The 27599-nt window shown below is 38.2% G+C and overlaps 1 protein-coding gene across 7 annotated transcripts in view; it reads right to left on the bottom strand.

Annotated features, from left to right (window-relative positions):
• Positions 1-27599, bottom strand: part of fat1a (FAT atypical cadherin 1a) — a 175492-nt gene that overhangs the window by 132988 nt on the left and 14905 nt on the right. The window lies entirely within an intron of this gene.

Below are 27599 nucleotides of genomic sequence, written 5' to 3'. Positions count from 1 at the left end.
TTTTTATTACCCAATGGTGTAAATGAATCCCTCATCATCCACACTTACTGCTAGCTACATTTAACAGCAGCTCCCCCAGCTCCACCTAGTTAAGCACATTTCTCCCTGGCTCGACTAATCACTTCTGGAGTTATTGGTCCTTTCAAATTTATCTAATTGCCTTCGTGACCACTGGAGCCAAATAATGTTTGGAATCTGATTTCAGCAGCAACAGTAGTCTAAAATTTATAAATAATATATCATGCCAAGATCCAAGAGTACATGCTTGTGCCAAAACTACCGAACCACAGCTCCACTCTGGGTAACAGTAAAATGTAAAGGTTGACATACAACTCCAAAACATCTTCACTTGGTTAAAAATCCTAGTTCCTAAATAATTATAAGCCAAAGGAAAACAGTCAAATAAATATAACCAGAAGCTCCACAGAGTCATTGTATCAAATTGTCAGTCTCAATAGCAGACCTTGTTCCAATTTTAGGTACAAACAGGCTCAAGGACAGCTTTTACCCCAATGTTATTAAAACTATTAAATGATTCCCTAGTATGATAAAATGGACAGTTGGTCTCACAATCTACCGTGTTATGATCTTGCATCATATTGTTTACCTGCAGTGCATGTTTTCCATAGCTGTTACACTTTATTTTGCATTCAATAATTGGTTTACCTTGCACAACCTGAATGCACTGCGTAATAATTTGATCTACATGAATAGTACGCAAGACCAGCTTTTCACTATAGCTCAGCCTATAGTGGCAATAATAAACTAATTCCATTCCAAGGTGCTTAAATTCTACCTATGGTCCAATTTTAGGGTAATAAATGGAATCTTGAAAATGCAATATTAAGCAACTTACTAGATAGTCTCTGAGGTAAAATATAAATGAATGGCCATTTTTTATATTATGTGAAAAGAACCAAGGCTACAAAATTAACGGTTACATAATACTAGCTTACATTGCAAGGTAATAAAGATCTTAATTCACTCTTTCCACAGCTCTGTGACCCCCTCACCCCATCCACTGAACTGCGAATGTTGAGATGTACTAAGGCAGCCTAAATCACCCTGTTTCCATGATATGGTGGTCATCTTGGGACAACTGGATAAACATATTAATTTTTTTTTAAATAAGCAATCTGAATTTGTACAAGTGCATTGTTTGTGAAAGTATATTTTTAAGTCATTTTAATTAATTCCCAGGACAAGAAAAACAATTCTGAGCTGATCAGGATACAGTAGCCTGAGTCTGTTATATTTATTTTATTTTCAATTATCAAAGACTTCAGATACATGTCAGCAAGAAATTGTGACTTATGATTTAAAGCAGAGTGAAAAGTTAAACTCCCATTGGATCAATTACGTTTGATTCAGCTATTAACAAGAATTGTCTTGACTTTTTCCAAAAACCACTACCTTGTGAACAGCCAAGCATTTTAACCTTCCTGGTTACAGGTTCAATGTTCAATGGAAAAAATGCATTATAAACCAGGCATGAGCTGTATAGGTTTCGGAGGAGAGTAGCCATTTTCTGACATGTGTTACAAGCATGTTGCTCAGTCTTCTGCTTATGATATGTTTTGCTGGTTAGTAACCTTTCAGATATTTCTGCTTTAATTTTAGCTGGCAAATTATAGTGTTCTCTGAACTTCATGAGCCTCTGTATTTTTGACACTGGAAAATGTATGAAGTGAAAGATTCCTTTGTCGTCACGTGACACGTGCTGCACAACAAATCCAAGTAAAACTTCAATCCACTTCTCAAACATTAACAAAAGAAATTAAGTTACAACTTAAAAGCCTAATTGCAGACTATGTATAGAAAATACAACTTTTCAGTTATCTTAAAACTGAATAAATTTCCATCACTAGATATACGGCTTTTACCGTGACAAAACTAATGCTGTTGAAAGATATAACTATCTTCCCCTCTGTCAAGCTTTCTTTACTGTGTAACGAAGACTAAAAATACTGTTTTGCCCCGCTGTATTCACTAAGGAGTAATCACAATCAGACTTCACAATATTGTATTGGTTTTATGGCAAGTCCTTCACTATCATCTCTCTATGTTCTGCATTTCAAACACTAATCCAATTTAAAAGTTCAAAGTAAGTTTATTATCAAAGAACATATGTCACCATAAACAACGCCAAGATTCAATTTCTTGCGGGCTTACTAATCCAATAACTATAATAGAATCAATTAGGACAGACAACTAGAGTGCAAAAGATAAACTGTGCACATACGAAAAGAAAGAAAAAAAACATAATTAATAATTTTTGAGAACAGGAGATGAAGAGTCCTTGAAAGCAAGTCCATAGATTGTGGGAACAGTTCAATAATGGGGCAAGTGAAGTTATCCCCTCTGGTTCAGGAGCCCGATGGATGGGGGGCAATGACTATTCCTGAACCTGGACATGTGAGTCATGTGACTCTTGTAACATCTTCCTGATGGCTGCAGCGGTAAGAGGGCATGACCTGGGTGGTGGTGGAGAAAGTCTCACAGCAAGATGACTGCATATCCACAGCCACATTCCTTGTATTAGATGAAGGTTCAGTGGAAGAGACTCCTCGAGGTATGTATCATTTGCAGCTTACTTTCGAGTTTCAGTATTTTTGCCAACATTTGGAGCAAGGCTGAGAGGTCAAGGACAAATAGTCTTTCATCCATTAACTGGCTAACATTTCTAGTTTAATAAGTTTGCTTTTCTGCACAAGTTTGAAATATTAGTTTTGCATTTCTATTTCACCCCCGACCACTTTAATATTATTTTTCCTTGTGTTTTCAAGCAATGTTGCTATCCATCTGCCTTAAATCCTTTTATATCATATATTCGCTCAACAATTCAATAATGCTGAACCTCATCGTACTATTTATAAGAACATACGTTCTTTGCTTCCTTTGATAATTCACTTAAATCAATCAATCATGGTAACTATACCAGATCAGTTCCGCTGTTAACTCAGACGTTTTTTTTTATAAATCCTCAGCTTTATAATTTAGCTTTGTGATCACAAACCATAATTTTTTTGACTTACTGCATGGCAAATGTGGTTTGAAGGATATAAACAGATGGATAAACCTGGACACAAACTGAAATTACCTGTAGTTAAAATATTCCCTTCCTTGTTGCTATGTGTTGAAAACTCATTATATTCAAAGCAGAAATACTCCCATGTAACATATTATTCATAACCTCAAACTGAAAAGAATTGTAGCTCTCAGCTACAACTTGCTTTACCCTTAACTAATAGTTCACATAGAAAGCTCAGTTGATTTGACTGCAGTGAACCAACATAAATAATGAATTGTGAGACCATTTATGCTCATATTTCAGGTATTTGCATACCACTTAATTAAAATCACCATTTCCTAATTAAACTCTGATGTCAAGCATGGGACTCACTTCCTATTAATTCCAAGTAGCTGAGGAGACATCCAAAAGTTCTCCCCAATGCATTTCCCTAGCGTGATGTAAATTACCACATTAACAGGATTACACGGGATCAGATTCTGGCTCCAAGCTTTTGCAGGGTAGCGGAAGACAGCTTGATGTGTCATGGTTTGAAGCAACATTGCAGCATAGCAAACAAGCAATTCATTGGCAGAGTAAACAGCGGACACACTAAAATATGAATAGCAAGCTCAATTTGTTATTAAGGAAGATCCATACATAAGGTAGAAATAGTTGGGCTGACAAGGCGTTAGTGGCCATCATATATGGTTTCATTTGTTGACTAGCAATGAAATGGCGTATCATGGAAGGCAAGGAGCTGAAAATAGCATGGAGCATAAAATAAAAGCCAGGTTACAGGCTGGCAGCAATCCTCAGTTCTTTTATGAAGTTAGTTGACGCTGTTCTGTTCCTCCTTAAATTACATTTTTTTTTAAAAATAGATCAAAAGGTTTGCTGATTCTCGCCCCCCCCCCCCCCAAATTTATTACAGGATATTGTATCTGGAAACAAGTCCCGGGAACTGATTTTCTTTTAACCTGGATATTTGGCAGTAGAAAAACCAATTTGTTCTCTTTGGAAAGGTGAATTTACACAATATATCTCAATTTTGTGCAGATGTAGAATGGATAACGATCTGGCAATCTATTGAACGTGCTTTCCGCTGCACAAAATCATTATCCAGCCTATAACAAAGACATGACAGCAGTGTTGGTTTTACAATTACAGTGAACATAAACTGAGTGCCTGCGTTCAAATTAACTGTGAAGTGCAGCAAAGAAACATGCCAGGTTCCAGCAAGTTTCACTACGTTGACCACTCAGTAACAGGCTCTCATTTCATTCACCTTATTGCTACAGTATCACTACGAGCTGAAAAGTATGTGCTATGTATTTTTGAATAATATTCCCCTTACACTTCTAAATACAACTTGGTAATAGTTAATTTGTTTGTTGTTGTCACGCACACTGAGATACAGTGAAAACTTCATTTTGCATGCCTTCCATATAGATAATTCCAACATATAAGCACGTTGAGTAGGATAAAGGAAAAAGCAATAACAGAGGCAGAATATAGCGAGTTACAGGGAAAGTGTATTGCAGGTAGACAATGAAGTAGAAAAGCCACAACTTTTTGTAAGGAAAAGTCTTATAACAACAAAAGATGTCCTCAAGGATAGTGGTGCAAGACATCAAGCTTTTATATCTTCTGCCAGATAAAAGAAAGAAGACAGAATAATCTGAATGGGAAGAGTTTTTGATTACGTTGGTTGCTTTGCCAGAGCAGCAGGAAGAGTAGACAGAGTCCGTGGGAGGGAGGGTGATTTTCACGATGGAAGTAGCTGTGTCTACTACTCTCTGCAATTCTTTGTAGAGTAGATGTATCAAGCTAGCATGCTTCCCTATAGTGCATCTATAAGATTTGGGGAGGGTTAATGGGGACAAGTCAAGTTTCCTTAGCCTTTTGAGTAAGTAGAGGCACTTTGCATGTAAATTGTTGCATTGCTTTGATTTTTCGCTTCTCAGGCCACTTTGTTCAGTGCTCTTCCAAACTCAAAGAATATGCTGTATATTTGACAAACCAGAGTGAGCAATCCATGCTTTTACACTGGGACTGTAAAGAATGGGTGCATCCCTCATAGCATGCCTTCGTGGTGCTCTTGTAAATGATACTCAGCCAACAGAAGTGCACGTAACTCCAAATCTGCCCTTTCTTCACATCCATAGAGGATGCTTTCATGCTCATTCTGCCAGGCCTACCTGACGAAAGAGTTGGTTTTGTGAAAAAGAAAGTGACTCGTGTGACTCATTTGAATCACTGCACACAAAGTTTAGAACACACACATGTGCACGTTTACTGTGGCTAACCACCAGGCACTCAATATGGATCCAAGCCAAAACTGGGGAACCTGCTCATCCGCCAGCAATGTCTCACAGCTAATAGTCAATGGCAGTCCATTGTTCCTCCTTGGTTCTCAGTAGTGTTGACAGTTATTGCCTGAAGCTAGAATACCAAGCTACAGAATACAGAACAAAAGCAGATTTTACTTCTCCTTTTGGAAATTGAATAGATGTTAACTCTCTCCTCCAAAGTGATATGTCTGCTGACCAACAGAGGGTAAATGAAGCCAATGAAAAAGGTTTGCATTTAATTAGCCAAATTAAAACATTAGGTGAGATGGAGAGGACTAAGTGTTCATCTACTGTAAATAATGAATGTTACCTAACATGTCACACAAAATGCTGGTAGAACACAGCAGGCCAGGCAGCATCTACAGGAAGAAGCACTGTCGACGTTTTGGGCCGAGACAGTACTTCTTCCTATAGATGCTGCCTGGCCTGCTGTGTTCCACCAGCATTTTGTGTGTGTTGTTTGAATTTCCAGCATCTGCAGATTTCCTCGTGTTGTCACCTCACATGTATTCAAATACATAGAAAATTAAAATGAGTTCAGTCTTGCACAACTGTCAGGTTTCAGTAAACTACCTTAGATAAATTGAAGCAAATTATTTGATAATAATTGTGTCTGCATGCAAGAGTTACTGAAAGCCAACTACAAAGTTGCAGTTCTCAGCAGAATACAAACCTTAACTACCTGTAAGTTGCAAGCTATCAGTATTTATCGGAAAGGTTTTGATATTAAAATTTCAAATTAGATAATGACCACCCCCACCCAAAAAAAATGTTGATTTTTGCTTTACAATTAACTTTAATCACTAGCTAGAAGCATTGGTCAAATGTTTGGGACTACAAACTGGTTTTCCATCAAAAGCCCCTAAATATACTGTATGTTCTTTGGTCAATTCCATCTAAAACAAATATTAGTGCCAATTTGCTTTTTAATCTGTGCATGAGAACTACATGTTGATATTGATCACTGTTTTAAACCAAAAGCACCTTAAAAAACGATGTAGACAATAGAGTAGTTTGGAAAATAAACTACAAAGAACACTTGGGCCGAGTGCTCGAATGGCATAGACAGTTGAGAAATTAAGTTCAAGAACTACGTATCAGTGAATAAAAACTAATGGCTTTATTTCTGTCTTCTACAACTATCATAAAGATTATCCTGTACAGGAGGGTGAAGTGACTACTTGTAATATCTTGTCCATCAGTAACACAATTCCAATCATAATGATCTGATCTGATGAGGTTTACTCCTCCGGGGTTTCAGATCCAAAATCCATGTTATTTCCCCTTTCGAGAAAAATAAAACTTCACCTTTGTTGGAAGCACTTGCATTATCTGGCTTCTGTTGCCTGAACCAGATGTTGCACATCATGCCTCTAATTAGTCAGATTCTGTAGCAACATTTTAGATAATAGGTTAAAGCTGTGGGAACCATGAGACACAGCAGCATCCTTTTGATTTCAGATCATGTTGCTAGGCAATGTTTCTTAGTTTTATGACTTTGTTACAGGTTGTCTGGTTTTGAACAGAGGAAGTAAAGGTTTTCAATGCAAGATAACTTCAGCATACAGAGGGCCCTCCTTATCCGTGGGGGATTGGTTCCAGGACAACTCGCGGATACCAAAAAACTCAGCTGCTCAAGTCCCTTATTTAACCTGTCTCAGGTGGACTTTAGGACCTGGTGGAGCTCGGGACCCGCCGCCCGCAGTGTTTCTGTTCCATCAAAAACAATCACAATTAAAAATAAAGTGGAAATAATAAAGCGATCCGAAAGAGGTGAAACCTTATCAGTCATTGGGAAAACGTTAGGCTACAGTCGGTCAATGATCAGAACAATTTTAAAGGATAAAGTGAGAATAATGGAGCATGTAAAAGGCCCTGCCCCGATGAAAGCTACAATTATTACTAAGCAACGCTGTTTAATTATAGAAATACATATGTTTCTTAAGTGTTTTATATGCATAGAAAAGTAAAATATATACTATATAATAAGACAAACATTTGACTAACTGATGCTAAATAATACCAGATGTACCTGTTCCAATTTAGAGAACCTCCTCTTTTTTTCGATTCCCGATCCGCGGTAACCTATGCACATCCTCCCGAATACTTTTAAGTCATCTCTAGATTACTTATAATAACTAATACAATGTAAATGCTATGTAAATAGTTGTTACACTGTATTGTTTAGGGAATAATGACAAGAAAAAAGTCTGTACATGCTCAAACAACAAGTGCTTGTTTGAGAAGACAGAACTTCCAGGTTTTCCCGATCCACAGTTGGTTGAATCTGCGCATGCGGAACCCGCAGATAAGGAGGGCCGACTGTACAAGTATTCTGTTGTGATGGCCTGGTCACAAGTGCCTTAAGCTGTATGATACTACTTTAACTAAAGGCTAAGAAACACAGCTCCTTTAATACTTTTGATCAGCGACCCCAAACATGCTTCAGTGGTTCAGACAAACCAAAGCCACAATAGAGCTGGTAAAAGGTACAGAGTGTGATGCTTTTCTTAGACCAACTTGTATATAGCCAATTAAGTAGAATAAAAATACCAATTCCATTAATTCCAGCAAGTTTGTATCAATTACAACAAGCTATCTTTCCAATTCTATAACATTACAACATACTATTTACATTTTTGCAATTTATCTGTAATCCATGCTCTTAATTTGATTCTTTAATGTTGGGATTAAAGCCGCATTTCTCTGAAGCAATGAATAAACTAGAAGTTCCATACAGGTTTGAAACAATGTTGTAGAGTGCAAAGGAGTGAGTGAATGAGGTAAAATAAGTACATGGATGGGATGACCAAGGGGGACTATGGTCCAGGTGGGAGTAGGCAGAATAATAGTTCAGCATAAACTTGATGGGCTGAATGAGCTCTGTCTGTGCTGTAGTGCTCTATGACTATAAATCCAAGAATGAAAATTAACTAAGTTGAAATAGGTATACATGTGTGAGAAAAAAAAGTGAAAACATTACTGAAATCTACTGAAGAAAATTCAAGAGGCCAATAAAGATGCCTTCAACTGTTTTCAATTGTGTGCTTCCAAGACCTAAGACTCAGAGATGTCCCACTTGAACAATGACAGGACTAAAATAGAACATTAGGTACAACCCAGCTCAGAAGCAGAGGGGGAAAATCTCAAATTTACTTAGATCTCATCATTCAAAAGCTCAATGCCCTCCAGTGTATTCACAGTAATCTGAAAACAAACCAATTGAGATAAAGAATGGATAAAACAAAGGAAAGTTTAAAAACAAAGAGCAGGAATCACTGGTATCTCCTGCAGCTCAGATGATTAATTTTCCTTTGCTAGCAATAATGTTATACAGCAGTGAAATACTATACTTTAACTGTTTCCACATAGTTAGAATAGGAAAACTCAGAGAGAACGAGCCCAACATTTTAGCCCTTATAGCTCAAGTGCACCCAAGTTGGGCAGTAGCTCATTCAATAGCACAAAGTAACTCACTGTCTACATTAGTGAACTCTACATTGTGGCAAAAAAAAATTCTAACTCTATCAAGGATTTATTGTTAGAAGGCTGCAAGGCATAAATTAATACTCAAAACTGGTTTTGTATTATGTATGATCCGAAGTTCAATTTCTGTGCAAGCAAAAATGAGGAAACAAAGCAAAATATTGTTAATACTGGAAGTGAGAAATTTGTTTCTTCCTCCACAAATGCCAAGTAGTTTTAATACTTTTTCTTCATGGAAGGATGTAAAAGACAGCTGAAGAAATGAGGGTCTGGAATTGCAACTAAAATAGAGCCATGAAAATTAAATAAAACAAAATAGAAAATGAGGAGCACAAAATAACATTATTAGTCAAATACTAATCTTGCTTGTTTCAATAAGGATATCAAATGATAACATTAAAAGATAACTAAATGCAAAAGGAAGCAGTTCTTTTTAAAGCAGGTAGTGTTGCACACTCAGGTTTGAATATTATTCAAATCTGCAGGCGATTACTCTAGTAAATCTAAACCCAGCTATCCTTAGCACTGCATTTCTAGATCTTTTTGTTCCATCAACCTACATCTCAAAATATTCCAGTGCTGAGCCGGCTATTCTCTGTGCTGGTACTTGCCCTTGCTTATAAATGATTCTGATTAAGTTGCAACTTTTAAAAAGAAGAAAAAATAGAATGCATAGAACTTCTCTTTATATTCTTGTGTTAATGCCACAAAAATACAAGAATTACAGGAATTAATTGTTTAACTAATACAGAAAATAAAAATGAATAAGTGAGCACATAAAATATTGAAAATGCTCGAGTTCTGCTAAATCAGGGGTCGGCAACGTTTACCACTGAAAGAGCCACTTGGACCCGTTTCCCACAGAAAAGAAAACACTGGGAGCCACAAAACCCGTTTGACATTTAAAATGAAATAACACTGCATACAACGGTTTTTTTTGCCTTTATGCTATGTATAAACAAACTATAATGTGTTGCATTTATGAAATTGATGAACTCCTGCAGAGAAAACAAAATTACATTTCTGCATGCAACAAAAACATTTTGAACTCCGAAAAAAAGACGTTGGGTTGAAGGTTACTCCATAGTTAGCCTACCTTGGATCGAAGAATTAAAAGAAAGCGCGCACTGGCGGGTGTCAGGCATTGGCAGTGGTGATGTATATTAATAGCGATAAAAAACACGTTGTAGCGGTGTAGCGCTACACGCAGCGCTAAAATAAAGACACTGCAGTCAAAGGTAACTTTATTCGAACTAAACAGCCTTGATTTAAAGCCTCCCTCAACTCGTCCCCGTGGGCGCGGATGCTCCAAAAGACACGTACTCACAAACCCCCGTAGGCTATCTCCCTTAGCCGGAACGGTGGCTAATTGTGAGCCGGTTCGGATGTGCCAGGAAATGGGGTCTCCACAACATTTTTAGATTGTACAAGATCACCATAATCTTCAAATTTCGAATTACATTTCAAAAACTAACAAACTACGGGGAGCCACAGCACAGAGATCACATGCGGCTCCGGAGCCGCGGGTTGCCGACCCTTGTGCTAAATGGACAGTGGGCCCTGTGAAGAGTTTGTAAGCAAGCCACAGTCCCCATGTCAGGTACGGAAAACAATTGCTGGATTTAATATCATAAAAGTCAGTCGCATTGAATTTTAAAAAAATGATGTAATCAAAGATAAACAACAGGATTGCTACTGAATTCCACCAATTACTTCCAGACCAGCAGTTCTTTTGAAAGGTGGCCAGACTGAAGCTATTGTTGCCCATTTTCAAGCTATTATTGCAGCTCCAGTCTGTCCCCTGGCCACAGCACATTCCCAGCAAAAAAATAACAAGCTGCACATTGTTTTGTTCAGTCTAGCTAAATAAGTTATACTTTTTGCATTCTGAATAGAATTTATGAATTCAAATATTTATTATTTTGAATAAAATGAATGTCACATACAAAAATAACACATTTTTCCACATGTCCAAATGGACTAAGAGCAAAGACTCTGGTCTCCATTCAAATTCACAGAAACTTCTCTGGAAGTTTCACAATGGTCAAATACCCATTGACATGACTAAATTGAGAATGGCTCTTGACACTTCCAGTATCACAATGTTTAGTCACAGTCTGCCCTTTTTAAACTAAAGGAAATGAGGCAATGTGATAACTCCAGTTTAATAGTAAGCTTCATATGCAAACTGAACAAAGAGCAAACATGTCTAAGTTACAAAGACTTTGGACCTCATGGAACTACACTTACCAACGTGGTCAGATTTTACAGGTCACCCTGGCAGATGCTCCATCCTGCAGTTACATAATGAACATGAGATATTCCTGACTCTGTAAAGACTTAAAAGACTTCTATGCAAATCTGGAAAGCACCTCCCTTATTTAAAATACTAAAATGACCAGGCAAAGAATGTGAGTAGTAGATAAATCACTGATGTGAAACTTCCATTTTGCTTGATTTCTATTGCCCAATGTTATAGGTGCCTATAAAGTTCAAAGTAAAAATATTTTATCAAAGTGCATTTTGTTCCTCTGAGATTTATTTTCTTATGGGTAAACTCAAAAAATCTATAAAATAATAACCATAACAAAATCAATGAAAGACTACCCAACTTGGGCATTCAAGTAGAGTGCAGAAGGCAACAAACTGTGCAAATATAAAAAGAAAGAAATAATAAGTAAGCAATAAGTATCGAGAACATGAGATAAAGAGTCCTTGAAAGTAAGTCCATTGGTTGTAGGACAATAATGGTTTCAATGATGGGTCAAGTGAGCCCCTCTGGTTCAAGAGCCTGATGGTTGTGGGGTAATAACTGTTCCTGAATTTGGTGGTGTGAGTTGTGATGCTCCTATACCCTCTTCTGGATGGCAGCAGTGAGAAGGGAGCGTGTCCTGGAAGACGGGGGTCTCTGATGATGGATGCTGCTTTCCTGCAACAATGCTGTGTGTGGTTATTATGGCACCACTCATTCAGGTTTTACAATCTCCCTCCTAGTTGCTGATTCATCACCACTGTTGATTCCGCCTACAACAGTGATGTCATCAAACTGGAATATGGCATTGGAGCTGTGCTTAGCCACGGAGTCATTAGTGTAAAGAACGTAGAGCAGGGGACTAAGCACGCAGCCCTGTGGTGCACCTATGCTAATGGAGATCATGGAGGAGATGTCGTTAGCAATCTGAAATGACTTGGGTCCACCAGTGAGGAAACCTAGAATCCAATTACACAAGGAATTATTGAGGCCAAGGTCTGAGCTTACTGATTATTTTTGACGGGATGATTGTATTGGATGCTAAATATTAATACTATGGAGATTTTTCCACCCCACTGTTACTTCTCTTTACTCAGCTCTTCAACCTCCCCCCACCCGTACTTGGGACGGATGATACTTTTCTGCACCTATCCAAATGCTTGCCGGTTTCTTCTTCCTGATGCTGCTAATCACCGTGTCCAAGATACTTCCTCATCAGCACACTGTGCATTTACAGCAAAGCCTCTGGAAGCTTTGACTTCCTTCTTTTTAAATCACTATTAATGTCCAGAAAATGTGGAGAAACAAGGAGCCAAACTCCTTACTGCAGTGGTGATATTTACAGCTCTATTCACCGTATATGGATGATGCAAGTATTGCTTGCAAAAAAATACAATGATTTCAGTGATTTAAAAATTTAATATGATGTGACTATTTGATCATATTTTCTGCAACAATCTTTAATGATAGCAAATTGAAGAGCACAGAGCTTCATAGCGATTTTCCAGTTCTGCAACTGTGGCATGATGCCAAACTTACCAACAAATAAATGTTTGAAGATCACAGGCACACTACCTAGTGTTGGCAGCAGACAAGGTATTGTAATTTGTCTCAGTTATTGATCTGGTAAACTTATTTGGTTTCAATAACCAACTTACTAATACAGATCGAGCATAATTGTGGTCTAAATAAAACACAATTAGCATCTTGGCCAATCTAACACTTCAAAACTAAATTGTATGAACTGGCACTGCTTTGGAAAAGCATTATCTACCGACGGTGCTTTTCAAAGTTTCTGGGGCATTAGATAATTATCTAATCACTAAAATAGTCCACAGAAATTTAGACACAGCCCATGACCAAATTTCTGCTGAATGATTTTTCAAACCATGTTTGAAAATTATCACCTCTTCAGGTGATTCCCTATTTTGTCCCCCAAAAACTATCTGATTTTGAAATGTTCTTGCAACTTTAGGAACAATTGGATTTGTTCATAATATTCTCATCTATAAAGCTGAAATCCCCATGACAGAACTTCTGTCAACGAGTATTCAGTACCTGCCTATTCTGGTGGATTTAAAAAATGCAAAGTAAAAATCTAGCTCCTCCTTCAATATCTGGGCCAACATCCTTCACTGTCATAATTAGTGCGAGCTTCACGCTAAGTACAGCAAAGAAGTAGCTTTTACACAGCTTGCACAGCAGCTGCATAAACATTCAAAGTTCAAAAGGGGGAAAATGTTATTGATCACCCTGAATATCAAAGTCAACTTTATTCACCACATACATTCACATGTATTGGGAATGTGCTGTGGTGTGTTGGCACAACATGCAACAAAAATCAGGACTCAAAAATTATAAAGAATAAAGAATTACATTAAAATAGAGGCTGAAGCACCCTGATGGAAAAAATTGAACATAAATACCAGCATGTATTTAAAATGTAAACAGTGTTGTAAAAAAGTGGTTTAAAAGTATTAAGAGTGCAGTGCTGTTACAGGAATATTGGATAAACGAAGCTGCAGAGGTAACTAGAGTAGTTGATCAGATTGACTGCCTATGGGAAGAAGCTTTTAAGCTTTTGTTTTAATAGCACTTTTGGAAAGGGTAGTTTCGCTATTCACCTACTCCAACAATGGGTACAAACTGTACAGCAACAACGCTCTCAAACTTTGAAAATACTTTCATCCTCAGACCTGCTCACACAACACTGATGCACAAACATTGTTGCCTCTTATACTTCTTATTCAAGTCAAGTTTATTGTCATTTAACTATTGACATGTACATAACGTAAATAACCATATAATATATATAGAAATGAGACATTTCTTTGAACCAGGGTGTAAAGCACAGTAGTACACACGATAACTTTTGAAGGTAAAGATGAAATCAACAGATGAATCACACAAAAATAACAAAATATAGTGCATTAATATTAAATATTGTAAGGTACAGAACTGGTTAACCAGTGCCACTTTGAATACAATTTGGCCGTGAGTTCAAAAGCCTGGGAGAAGAAACTGTTTCTCATCCTGACTGTTCTTGATTTTTTGCATTATGACTCCTGTCTGATGGTAGAAAGTCAAAGAGGACGCTGGATGGATGGGCAGGATCCTTAATAATACTGAGGACCCTACGTATGCAGCGCTCCTGATAAATGTCCCCGATAGATGATAGGGAGACCCCTATGATCCTCTCAGCTGTTCTCGCAGTCCTTTGTAGGGACTTGTAATCTGATGCTTGACTGCTCCCATACCAGATGGAGATGCAACTTGTCAGGAAGCTCTCAATGGTGCTCCTGAAAAATTCATTTAAGATTGGAAGGGGGAGGGGAAATCTCTCACCAACCTCAGAAATTTTTACCTTTCAAACATTCTCTAAACCAAACCAAGGAACTACTTAACTGACCGCACAGTGAGACTACCTCTCAGACACAGACTGCCATAGTTAAAGGCAGCTGCAGGCCGCATTCTCATTGGAAATTCCAAAAGGATGTCAAATGTTGTTCTTGGCAGAATACTTTATTGTACAGGAGAATTTTAAAAAACACTTCACAACTAGAGTCCTGTTAAAGCTCCAAGCAAATGCTTCCACCAAAATAAAAACCCTTTCACAAGGAATCCACCTCCACAAGTATTATTGATCCCAGCCCTTATTCCATTAAAGAAGTCAACTGTCTCAACTTCAGCAGAGACACACAGGAGAGGAAAGAGTAAAACTGAACAATATGTTTAATATACAGCTTATACACTAATATATTTTACATATTCTTGTCAAAATTGGGATTTCCATCAAAATACTCGATGCTTCCTTGAACAACCTCCAATCCATCATCTGCACATTCTGAACCCTGCTTCTCAAATGCTTCCCTACCCTCCTGGTAGTTCGGCCCCACTCACCCTTCCCTTCTAACTCAGAAATCTAAATGACTCAGCATCTGGTTCCCAGGAAATGATTCCTGCTCGCCCCTGAAATGCACTGGGGCACCCCTTCCAGTGTGTCCTTTAAGCTTACAGCCTTTAATGGAAAATTTATTGTATTATAAATTTATTATAATACATATCCTATGAATATATCATCCAGAAGTCCAGAAAATTTGCCAGTGTGGCTCTAAAGAGCCACATGTACCATATTTTACTATACATTCAACTTAAAACACAAATTGCTGCCTTGAAATCTCAACAATACCAGTGAGTCACCGGTATTTCCCTTCCTTAGACTACATGGACATGCATATCATCTGCATAAATCCCAAAACTTTTCATCTTATATACAATTCCTACTCTTATCCCTACCTCCTTCTCTATTTCAGTACCTCTGCCTCCCCAGGGCCACTTCTGATTCAAATATTACTTTTCTTCACACTATTATGACCAAGGTTATTAGACCCTATTATTAGAAGTGTACAGAAGTCACTGTACCCAGAATTTGATCAAAAATTATTTTGCAGAGCAGTAAAATGAAACTTCAATTAAGACTCACCAGGGATTTTAAAATACAAAACTACCAAAAATAAACAGCAAAGCAGAAGTAATATCATGAATCCCTCAGAGTCTTGCTTTCACCAAAGTTTTATTTCAAAAATGCAAAATAATGAAGAACAAGAAGATCAGAAGGATCGGAAAGAGGACATTTCCTCTCAAACTCAGATAAAACTTTTGACATAAATATTGAAATTGCAACATTAACAAATTCATGTGACACGTGACACCACTCAAGACAAGGATAAATTGGCCTCAAATTTTTTTTTAAATTCCTAAGTGCAAACACAGAAAAGACTGCAGGTGTTGGAACTAAACAACACACAAAATGGAAAGGAAGATCTAAAGCGGGTCAAGCAGCATCTATGGAGGGAAATGAGAAGTCAACGTTTTGAGCTAAAATCCTTCATCCAGACTGAAAAGAAAAAGGGCAGAAGCCAGAATAAAGAGGAGGGGTGACACACAAGCTGGCAGGTAAGTTATAATGATGGCGGGGGTGGGGGGGGGTTGAAATGGGCAGCGTTGTGTCTGTGCACAACCACATTTGGATTAAATAAAAGCATGCACAACAGAGTTGGCTTTAATTTGTGTCTATACACATGGGAGTGGACAATAATGCGCGTGCCACGTGCAGACAACATATCAATACATACTACTGGGGAATGGGGGGGGGGGGTCATTGCTCTAAAAGAAATAGATCCATACATTACAGTTAGGTGGGGGTATATGAAGTGGAGATAATATAAGAAGCTAGGAGGTGATAGGCGAAAGGGGGAAGGAACTGCAAAAGATGAAATTTGATAAAGTCAGGATGATGAATAAAGCCAGGTTCCCATTTACTGGATTCCATTATGTTAATTACCTCACAGGAGTTGGTTATCAGTGTTTGATATACACTTAGATATTGCATGGTGCCAATTCATTACAACATGGTTATTCAATTCTTTATTTAAATTTATAAAAGTGACAAAATTTCATTCTAAGCAACTCCTGAAACTTCTCAAGAGGGGCAGCCACCATTACAGTAAGCATTCAATCAGCCATTGGCTCTGAGCCACACACAGCCAATCATGTATCAGTTTATGCTCTGCCTCCCCTGTGTGCGTAAACATTCTTATTCCTTCGCCAATTTATTCCATTTTCTCCCCCTAACCATGATGTCTGGAAAATGGCCTGCAACTTCTAGTGAGGGTGGTACATCTAAGGTGGCTGGGAAAAGCATTAGCATGGATGTGAAACTACAAGTGATATGGCGTGAGGATGCCAGTGATAGTAATGCTGAAGAGTTACTGCATTCTCAGGGTGAGAGCCTCAAAAACAAAGAGCTTCGAGAATCGGCAGAGCAACATATCTTGGGAGAATCTGAGGACATGGATGGAGAAGAGGAAACACCAGCAAGATACATCACCACAAGATTCCTCAGCACGAGCATCACTACGATCACACAAATCATGGAGCAGTTCATCAATAAGGACCCTGACTGGAATGGAAGCAGTAAGGCAGAGAGAGGTGCTCCTGACATGATTTCCTGCTACCGAGAGCTGCTTCACGAGAGGAAATTTAAGAAAAGGCAGTCAAATCTTGACTCCTACTTTAGAGGAGAGCCAAAGTTAGAATTAGACTCACAGCCTGGTTCCCCCTCTAAGACATAACCACCTCCCACTCCCCTCCACTGCTGCATGGGTTAGGCCTAATTGCGTGTTTTTTACTCCATGAATTACTGTGTCATAATTACTTTATCCAAAATAAAATTTCATATATTTGTTTTATTTAAATGAGACACACATGTGTATTTACATAATGTAATAATGACCCCGCACAGCACTGACTTATACAGCACTCCGCCTCCGAAGAATGCATCCTCCGCGTTAAGCGGAGTCTGAGTGTCTTTCTATTTTCTAGCAACAGTCCTTAATGCAAAGCTTGTTCCACAAGGGTAAATGTTCTTTGGGTTTACATTTCTTCAAAGCATTTCTGTTTAGAGGAGAGTAATCTTGCAGCCACATGTGGTAGTTCACACCCAGCTCTTCCAAATCCCCTTCAATGACTTGGCCCCAGGCACTTCTGTAATCAACAAATGAGGCTGTGACCCCATGAACTTAGTTGAGCAAAACACTATTTTTGCATTTAAAAGATGAAGCGATTGGTGGGGGTGGGGAGAGGGAGATGGGAAAGGAGGAATCACTGCTACATACAAGCAGTCCCCGCCCGGGTTACGTACAAGTTCCGTTCCTGAGTCCATCTTTAAGTCGGATTTGTACGGAAGTTGGAACGTACATCCAGTATTATTTAGTGTCAGTCAAACGTTTGTCTTAGTATATAGTATATACTTTACCTTTCTATGCATATAAAACACTTAAGAAACGTATGTATTCCAATAATTAAACCACTGCATTGCTTAGTAACAATTGTAGCTTTCATCGGGGCATTGTCTTTCAAATGCTCCATTATTCTCCCTTTATCCGTTATCCTTTAAAATTGTTCCAATTGTTGACTGACTGTAGCCTAACGCTTTTCCAATGACTGATGACGTTTCACCTCTTTCCAAACGCTTTATTATTTCTACTTTATTTTCGATCGTGATCGCTTCCCATCACTGGAACAGAGACGCTGTGGGCAGCAGCTCCCGAGCTTTGCCGGCTCCCGAGGTCCGCTGGGTCCTAAAGACCACTGCACTGAGACAGGCTAAATGGGACAAGTGGCGGCTGTGCTAGATTTGGGTGTTTGATCATCCACAATTTTCCGCGTGGGAATTTAAACTGGAGGTGGCAGTGTTTGTATTTACGAAGTCCAGTTGTGAGCTCAACATCAACCCAGCACGGATGGTACGGGAGTCTCTGGATCGACATCAACCTGGCACCGGAATGGTCTATCACTGGATCGAACTCGGGAAACTCCGTTCTCCAGCCGAGCGCTGATCTCACTGCGCCACCAGCCGAATGGAACGGGGGGGGCGGGGGGCAGGTCAAGGTGAATCTTACTAAGAAATATTTAAGCCAAATATTAAGTTAAACACCCAACACTGTCAACGGCAACGACTTAAAATGGCGGATGGTGTTCCCCTTCCTCAGTTCGTAAGTACGAGTTGTCCGTAAGTTGGACGTTCGTAACTCGGGGACTACCTGTACTTGCTTCAGAAATATTTTGACTATGGGGTTACTTAAGAGTACTAAAGCATCTAGCATAGCTTACATACTGTAACATTCAAAAAAAGTTAATTGCATATTTTTCCATATATGAAAAACAAACCCAGCTCTTTTTCTTCATTTCCAACTAAATAATTAAAACAATCCCAAAGTTCACTTTAAGTTTTCTATCCCTTACTAACAACCTGCATGCTTACAGTTAGCCGCAAGTTCAACCTTAAAGAACAAAAATGCCTTTCCATTCATTCTATAATAGCTTTCTATGTCCAGCCTCAACAACAGAGGCAGAAGACTCAGCTTGATTTAGTGGGGAAAGGAAATCTTGTACCTAACTGCTGCCAGAAGCCCAAATAAAAATGTAGAAGGGAAGGGATGAGCTAACTTAATTACCTCTCACCTCCTTACAGCTACAGCACAGTGACGTCCAATGCAAGGTTCACACAAATGGCTGACGATATAAGGGCAACTAAACTTTGTGAAAATATTTGAAATCAAAATGCAAATCACTTTAAAAGAAAAACACTAATCTTTGACTGGGATCATCCAACACCAAAACTCAGGTCTACAGGTCCAAGAATTATCCCCCTTTCTAGTTTCAACAGATGATTGGCAGCATTTAAAACTTGATGCTGCCATTATGGAATAACTTCAAAATTTATGCAAGTTCTATTCCAAAAAGAAAAATGGATTTTAAATATTCACTTCTCAATGGCAAGATCTATATTAAAATACAAAACACTCTGATAACATTCAAACGTGTCAGATACTTTTGTCTCAATGAAGAAACGGTCTTCCAACCATGAGGTTGAAAATTCAAAATCTATTTGCTTTAGTTCTAAGTTGAGGTGTGAGGCCAAACTGTACATTGGCAGTAATACATAGTATTTTCTGTCTGCATTTACATGATGCCACAATTCTCAAATAAAGCAGTTCTCAAATAACTTAGAATGAATAATAAAAGATACCTTATCATTTTACATCAAGTCAAAATGTTTTACTGACCTAAACTATGACCTTCTACATTCTATTACTAATGATGAAAGAGTCACAACAATTGATTTGTTACTCATAAAACAGCTGGTACATTCGAAGTAGACCGGGATATGAAAAGTAAACAGATGGCTTAGACTGTGAGAAGATCTGAGCATGCTCGTCTTACCATAAGGGACTAATTAGAAAGCAGAATGTCACCTCAAGAACAACTTTTCAGACATATGTTTATTTTTATCTGTGATTATGTCTTAATTACATAGTTAAGACATCTTCTTTTATTTATACAATGCTGATTACAGTCACAATGATGTGACTGAATTCTAACTGGTTGTTTGATATAAAAAATAAGGAGTAACTCCTGCTGGCTGGATTAGCTCCAAAGCATGCCATTAGCAATGCACTGACAGAGAACCTACTTGATTTGAAATTTATTGACTGAGGCAGAGGCTTGCTTAAAAGCAATGGGAAGATCCTTGCCATCAGGAGATTTCTGGCAACAGAAGGAATGCTGCCCATCCATCTGGATTCATGCCAAGGAGGGACAATCTCCACTCTACATGCACAGCAGGTTCCAGGCGGCACTGGACAAGGCCCAAAAATCTGAATGATGTTTCTACAGGTGTGGAATTGCACGTGTGACAAGGACCTTCGTGGCAATTAAATAAAATTACCTAGCTGTCAGCAACGATCCTTCTGAAAACCTCAGCTACAGTACACACTTACAGGGCCAGCAAGGCCGCTATGAAACCTTTGCCCATAAAGAGGCCAGGTCCTCCACAAAGCCATAACTCAGTCGATTATACAGGAGCACCCAGAAGTGTGCACATCGTCTCTCAGATTTGTGAGCACATTTACTTTAGGCAGAATTGCAAAAGTTGCTCAGTAATACTTGTGAATAATTGATTTCTTATTGTCGGGTCATTCTAGTGCCTCACAGTCAAAAAATGTCTTCTGAAATACAAGGTTTAGAAAGCGCCAACTAACTCGTGGTTAAAATGGCAATGGGTCACAATGTATTTAGTACACAGAACATAGTGGGATAAACCAACACTATTTTAACTAACTTCACACCCCACCTCCTATTGGTTATAAACAGCAGGCAAGTTCCAAAGCCACTTTTACACTGGTTCTCCAGAATATTGAACAAACTGTACAGGCCTGCTTCACAGTCTGTGGTATCACAGCTTCAAGTCGCTCATTATGTGACTTCCTTCAGGCTAGACAACAAACTAGTCACAATAAAACTGCTACCAGTAAGTAGTTAAAATTTTCAAATTTGATTCAGGAAATTTTAATAACCCCACATCAAGTTATGTTTGTGGTAATATACAATACTAGTATTTATTATTCTAAAGAATTCAAAGTACTCAATTCCGCAATGTCACTAAAGTCAGCAACTGTAATAATCCCTTACTCAAGCAATAAACCTATGGGCCTGCAGTCTATGCTCTGCCCGCTAGGTGGCTCCGAATCAATTTGGATGCTGAAAAACTCCATGGACTTGAAGGCAAGAAGCAAGTATGTTTATTTATTAACAAAAGAAAATCCACAGATACTGGAAATACAAGCAACACACCACAAAATGCTGGAGGAACTCAGCAGACCAGGCAGCATCTATGGAAAAGAGTTTTCTTTGCCATAGATGCTGCCTGGTCTGCTGAGATCCTCCAGCATTTTGTCTATATTTATTTATTTAGAGATAAACACAGAGAAGCTCCTTCCAGCCCTCCCAGACACACCATCCCAGCAACCGTAATTCAACCCCAGCCTAATCACAGAACAATTTACCACGGCCAATTAATCTACTAACTGGCACGCCTTTGGACTACGGAAGGAAACCAGCACTCCCAGAGAAAATCCATGCACTCTACAGGCTCCTTTCAGAGTTGAACTCTGAACTCTGGCATCCCAAGCCACAATGGTGTTGGGTTAGCTGCTACAGCACCTCGCTGCTCCATATTCACACACACATCCATCATCTTTGCCCTCTTCATCCTTCTCTGAAACCCAAAATATCTTTCACTGTTGGGGTGAAAGGTCAAAGACCGAAAACATCACCTCTCCACAAATGCTGGCTGACCTGTGGACTAACGAGAGAGATACAGCACAGCAACAGGTGCTTTCACTCAGCCAGTCTGCACCAAAAATCAATCACCCATTACACCAATCCAATATTTTAATCTCTGCAACCCATCCCATCCCACCATTCTCAAACGCCATTCATCTACAGACAGTTGGGATAGTTTGCTGTGGGCAATTAACCTACCAACCTGCTCGTCTTTACAGTGCAGGAGGAAACTGCACCAGCCAGGGAAAATTCCTGCCATCACTGTCAGGATGTACACACACTACATAAGCGAGGCCCTGAGGTCCCAGCACTGTGAAGCAGGGGTTCTACTAGATATGCCACTGTGTTGCCTTAATTCTAACATTTTGTGTTTCTGCTACAGATTTGCTTTCAACACATGAAACATAGTTTAAAATATTTATACTATGGACACATGACAATCTTGCAGACATTCGTTCACTGATTAGAAACTGAGATTACCTCGTCCAGAATCCCCCAGCCTTATTCAATCAGAAACCTGCATTTAGTCTTGACTTTCAATGAGCAACAACTCTGGGTGAGAGTTGGATTTTTTTTTATGTATTTAAATTGGGCACTCACCACCATTATAAGCCCACAGAACTATTTCCAGATGGAAATTTTACTCTTAGTCCTGAGTAGAGGTCTGTGCATATACATACCCCTGCAGATCCAAAAGCAATGGGGAACTAGCAGAGTAACTGATTCTGAAGCAGATGATGGTGCCATGTTGCATTCTAAGTGATTACAGCATATCCATTCTTCATACAATTTTAAACACATCCATTTCAAGCAAATTGCTTCTCGGAATTTCACATTCATTCACCAATATTTCATCGTCTAATGCTGAGTTTAAACAATGTGACCTGCTAACTTCCCACATTAGTAAAAGAAATATCAATTGTATTCCTGGTATCAACATGTTTCCAGGTGAAACTATGCAGAAAGGTAATTACAATATTCAATATAACAAAATTCCCTAATCTTTAACAGTTTAAGCAAGCAATTTTACTCTGAAAAAATATTTGCTAACGAATTCCTAAATGCATTTAAAGACTGTGTCTGGGTTATGAAGACCTAATCTTTGGAACCCTTACAAATAATTCATAAATTATTAAATTCAAAAAACTGAAGTATGCACATATGTTCATTGCTATTAATAGTAGAACTCTCTCCCTCTCTCCACTTTCAGTAAATGTTCTTTCTTATCAGTCTTATGGTTTTGATCCCATTCATTACAATACCGTGGACAGGTGGATCTCAAACTGGGCAATGTCTGTGCATTGTACAACTTACGGACAAAACTGATTAATAGACATCTGTAAAAACCTAGCCCATTTATTACCTGGGGATGGCTATGCAATTCTGCAGCACTCAGTGGTTCAATGTTACTGTTTAGATTCAAGGTAATTGCTGTACTTACTTTTATCTGAATATTGATATCTTACAGAAACAATTTATTCCTGATTCAGACATACCCCAAGGATGAAGGATGGGTTGTGAGATGACTGACAAAGCCATTGTGAATCCACTGATTCTTTTACAGATGGAGCAGTCAGTGTCAAATGAGGAGGGCAGGTGGCTAGTTTGTCCAATCCTTCTGCCATTTACACTGGCTTTATCTTTGTTCCCAGTACATGGATTAGAGATCCTCAATGCCATCTGATTACAATTTCTCCACGGTTTGCAGTCATGAATCAGGGATGCCATTAATTTGCAATATGTTACATTTAAAAAAGGAGGTTTTAAGAGCACTCTTAAATGTTTGTTTTTCATCCACTTGATAATCTCTTCCTATGCTAGAACTTGAATACAATGCTTATAATTTATTACCATTTCATTCAAACGCATGCACATTACAGTTCCTTGTCAATTTACAGAGATGGTCTGATTAACAGCTTCCACACCACAAAATTTCTTCGAGAGGTCATGCTTTTACTGCAAACCCTTGGATCTGCCTCACAGTTCACAATTCACTGCAGTTATCATCTTAGATTACTTATTAAGCTTGCAGAAGACAACACTTGTTGAAAAGTATCACAGGGACAAAGGCCGCATTTTTCTACAAACAGTAACAGAAATGAGGCGTGCATTTTTAAATACCAGCTGGATATTTACAGGCACTACAGCAGAAATAATGAAGAGACCACAAATCTTCAGCGGTAGTTCAATTAGTTTTTAACAAGCATTTACTGTCATTTGTATGCGAGAAGAAATCACTCAATATTTCTTATTAACCTACAAGGTGCATTTTAACATTCACTATCATGTAAACATGATTCATGTCACTTCAATGAACCATATTACCATAAACCTTGACAGTCCATTCAGTGCACTGTGTCTGAGCTGATTACTTGTAAGTTGATGAAAAGGTAATGCTATTTTCCTGTCCCATTTGCCTCTGCTTTGCTTTAATTCAATGGGCTACATTTTCCAGTCTGCAACAAAATGCTTTTAAGTGACAGACACATATAAACGTGAAGGATTTCCATTTTCCTGGGGGTCAACAGCAAGAACCTAGTGTGCTGCAAGTGATGTCATCAAAATGGCTGAACGGCTAATCAGAATCAGGAACAGAAAGCAAACCAGAAAGAACAAGGCAGAATTTTAAGGTAATATTAAATAAAAATTTGCATGGCTTTCAGCATACAGCTACATATAATAGAAAGTAACATAGCCAATATCGAGAAATAAATAACATTTCGGAACTACAGAGTTTTTAAAAACATTTATTGGACTAAACTAGAAATTTACACTATATTTGCCAGATTTTGCAATAATCAGTACTCCATTCAAAATTCACTTTCTCAAAATGGAATAAAATGTATCATTTTTAGAGTACTTTACGATGAGAATAATTCTAAACTATCTGAGCATTTACAATACATCAAGTTATCCAGGTTATAATGAAGACTGAAAAACAGGGGAATCCAATGAGGGGAGATAATGGCACAAACATCTAGGCCTAACATCAAACTCCACAGATTGTGGAATCACACAGATGCTATACATTTCAAGGCATATAATACTAAATGCTCATGCTTTGACCAATCATTACAACTGCAAAATATGAGCTAATGATCTGTATCTCAGCTCCCTGCAAATATTTCATATTTCAGCTTCTGCAAAGGTAAACGTCTTCCAACCTCACATGCAAGTCTCAGCTTGATCACGTTCTTTCCCCTAAAAAGCAGAACTCCATTTCCTACTGAAAATATTCATTCAGCATATTTCACAATATCAACAATTAAACTGCCTTTTAACCTTCTAAACTTCAGTGAAAAATCACCCCATGATCAATAAACTAGATTTTCGACCTTTGTACATCATGACAAATATAGCCTTCCAAAGTTACAGTAGCTGTCCTCCAATGGAATGTTCAAACTTACACTGATTATTAATCATATCATACATTTAAAATGACCACATTCTTTTACTTACACTCTATGCACCTTTTATAACATCTAAATTATCACTCAATTATGTGTTCATAAAAAAATCTTTTAGCTGACAGCCGTCATCAGACCCAATGGTGCAGAAGGCCCAATTTCCCTATCCACCAAAACAAATTTCCTTTGTGGTTCTCCTTATGCTACACCCAATTTTATTTTGTATGAATACTCTACTCTTGTATAAAAGTCCAGGCTGGTCCTGGACTTATTTCCACTTGGCATAATTCACCTATTATTATTTAATTATTTATGGTTTTATATTGCTATATTTCTGCACTATTCTTGGTTGGTGCGACTGTAACAAAACGCAATTTCCCTCGGGATCAATAAAGTATGTCTGTCTATAAAGTAGCTTATGAAAATCCATGTGCACTTTTTTAATTATGTTATTTTATCTCGAAGATCTGTCATTAAATGTTGATGCAAGGTTTTTGCAACCATTTCATGACTATTCAGAAATCAGTGGCACAGCAGCTCAAGCCATACACAACCCCATTAGCAACCTCCAAGACCCCTTGTTGCTGGTGTTTTCTCTGGCCCCTACACAGCCTACGCACTGGTTAGTTGTTCACACGATACATAAGGCTTATCTTCTCATCAGTAAGGCCTCCACACATTCATAAGCAATGTATTATCTGGTTAGTGCCATACCTAACCCATCCTTGTAGGCGAAGGACAGATTTTCTATTGGTAAGTTCATACAAAGATACTAACATCCACCCAGCCGAAAAGGCTCAGGTTGTAGTTACTAATCTATACGTATATTAAAAGATTGAAATCAACTTTTTTCTTAGTAAGGCAATCAAAGTTTTGAGTAATAAATGCTGTCTATGTTGGGTCTTATTTTGCCTGTTTACTATGATTCACCTCTCTATTCCTAAACCACCCCACCACCCCCCCAAATCAGGAGTTACTGATAGACATCATAAACGTGAAGCCAGCCACCTTTCCCTAGTCCAGATAAATTGAGATCAATTACAATGCGCTATGTTTACCAAACATCAGCCAGTTCACTTTGCCGGTTTGATGTATAAAGAACAATTCCAACATACGGAATCGCAGGAATATCATTGCCAACCCTCACCGAGTGGAGTAGCCTGTATGGTTAAAACTGCATTCCTACACTCAGGAGGTCTGCATCAATAACTGAACACCCTATCAATACAGGATAGAAATCTGGCAACAACATCCACATTTACCGCAGCCCCACGCACCACTGCCACCACCAATCCGACTTCCAGAAGAACAGTTTTTCCCTTGGGGGTAGAAAATAGTCCATTTATTGCAACAGTCATCCATTAAATATAATAAAGGGACCATTTCCTGAAGAAGCTAATTATGACAATCCACATTATCAGTTAATAAAATATTCAGCTTGATAGATTTAGCAAATTCCCTAAAGCTTTTAAAATCAATAGAGTACCAACTGGTCGGTAACTTTTAGTTCCATAAAACAGAAACTAACAAAATATTTAAAAATTGGCCATTTAGCATTGTTGTAAATAAAGTTGTTATTTACAATGTTACTTCAAAAATGCTCAAAAGTCCTAGTATTCTAACAATCTTTGGGATATAATCAATTTGAAATTTTATTCTTCTATCCAGCTATCCATCATAAAGACTGAAATCCTTGAAAGTGCAAAATTAAACCTATTGATGCTGTAGGTCAGACATAAAAGCATAAAATGCAGACACACTTTGGATTGTCAGCACCTGGAAACTCTTAGCAGCTTTGATAAATCTGCTCTACCATAAACACTGCCTTCTATTTTTTTCTATTTTAAATAACTGGACAGCACAGGAGAAGCTTCTTCACAAAGACTTGTGAGATTGTAGAATATATGACCAAATTTAGTGACACTAGCTCAATATTTTAATATGAGATTAGTTAGACTGTATGAAGGAATATACAAATAGGTCACACTTAAGAGTTGAACTACTTATTTGGATTGAAATTGCAAGACTTGTTGCTTTAGCTAGTTTGTGATAATACTTTTACTGCCAATTTAATTCAATACAAATCGAGGCCAAGCCGTCAACATTCAACCATGCCAATTCCTATTGGACTTAAGCTTCTCACAATCTTCCAATTCCATTTTAAGCACTTTTCCTACTTTAAAACGTGGCTATGCACTGTCCACTACAACTTTATCAAATCCATTTTCAGATATTATTCATAACACTATATTGTAATTTTGTTTTTGTTCCCTAACCTAAAGAGTGCTGTCAATACTTTTCTACTTTTAATTCGCTAATCCAACAGCAAGTCTGATGGGAGCTGAGAGATGGACAAATTTACTGGAATCCAGACCTGGGTTCCAGTTCTGCTCATCCTTTAG

Source organism: Hypanus sabinus, chromosome 14 (genome assembly GCF_030144855.1).
Source record: "Hypanus sabinus isolate sHypSab1 chromosome 14, sHypSab1.hap1, whole genome shotgun sequence".
Taxonomy (NCBI): Eukaryota; Metazoa; Chordata; class Chondrichthyes; order Myliobatiformes; family Dasyatidae; genus Hypanus; species Hypanus sabinus.
This window is presented reverse-complemented; position numbering and strand designations above follow the sequence as displayed.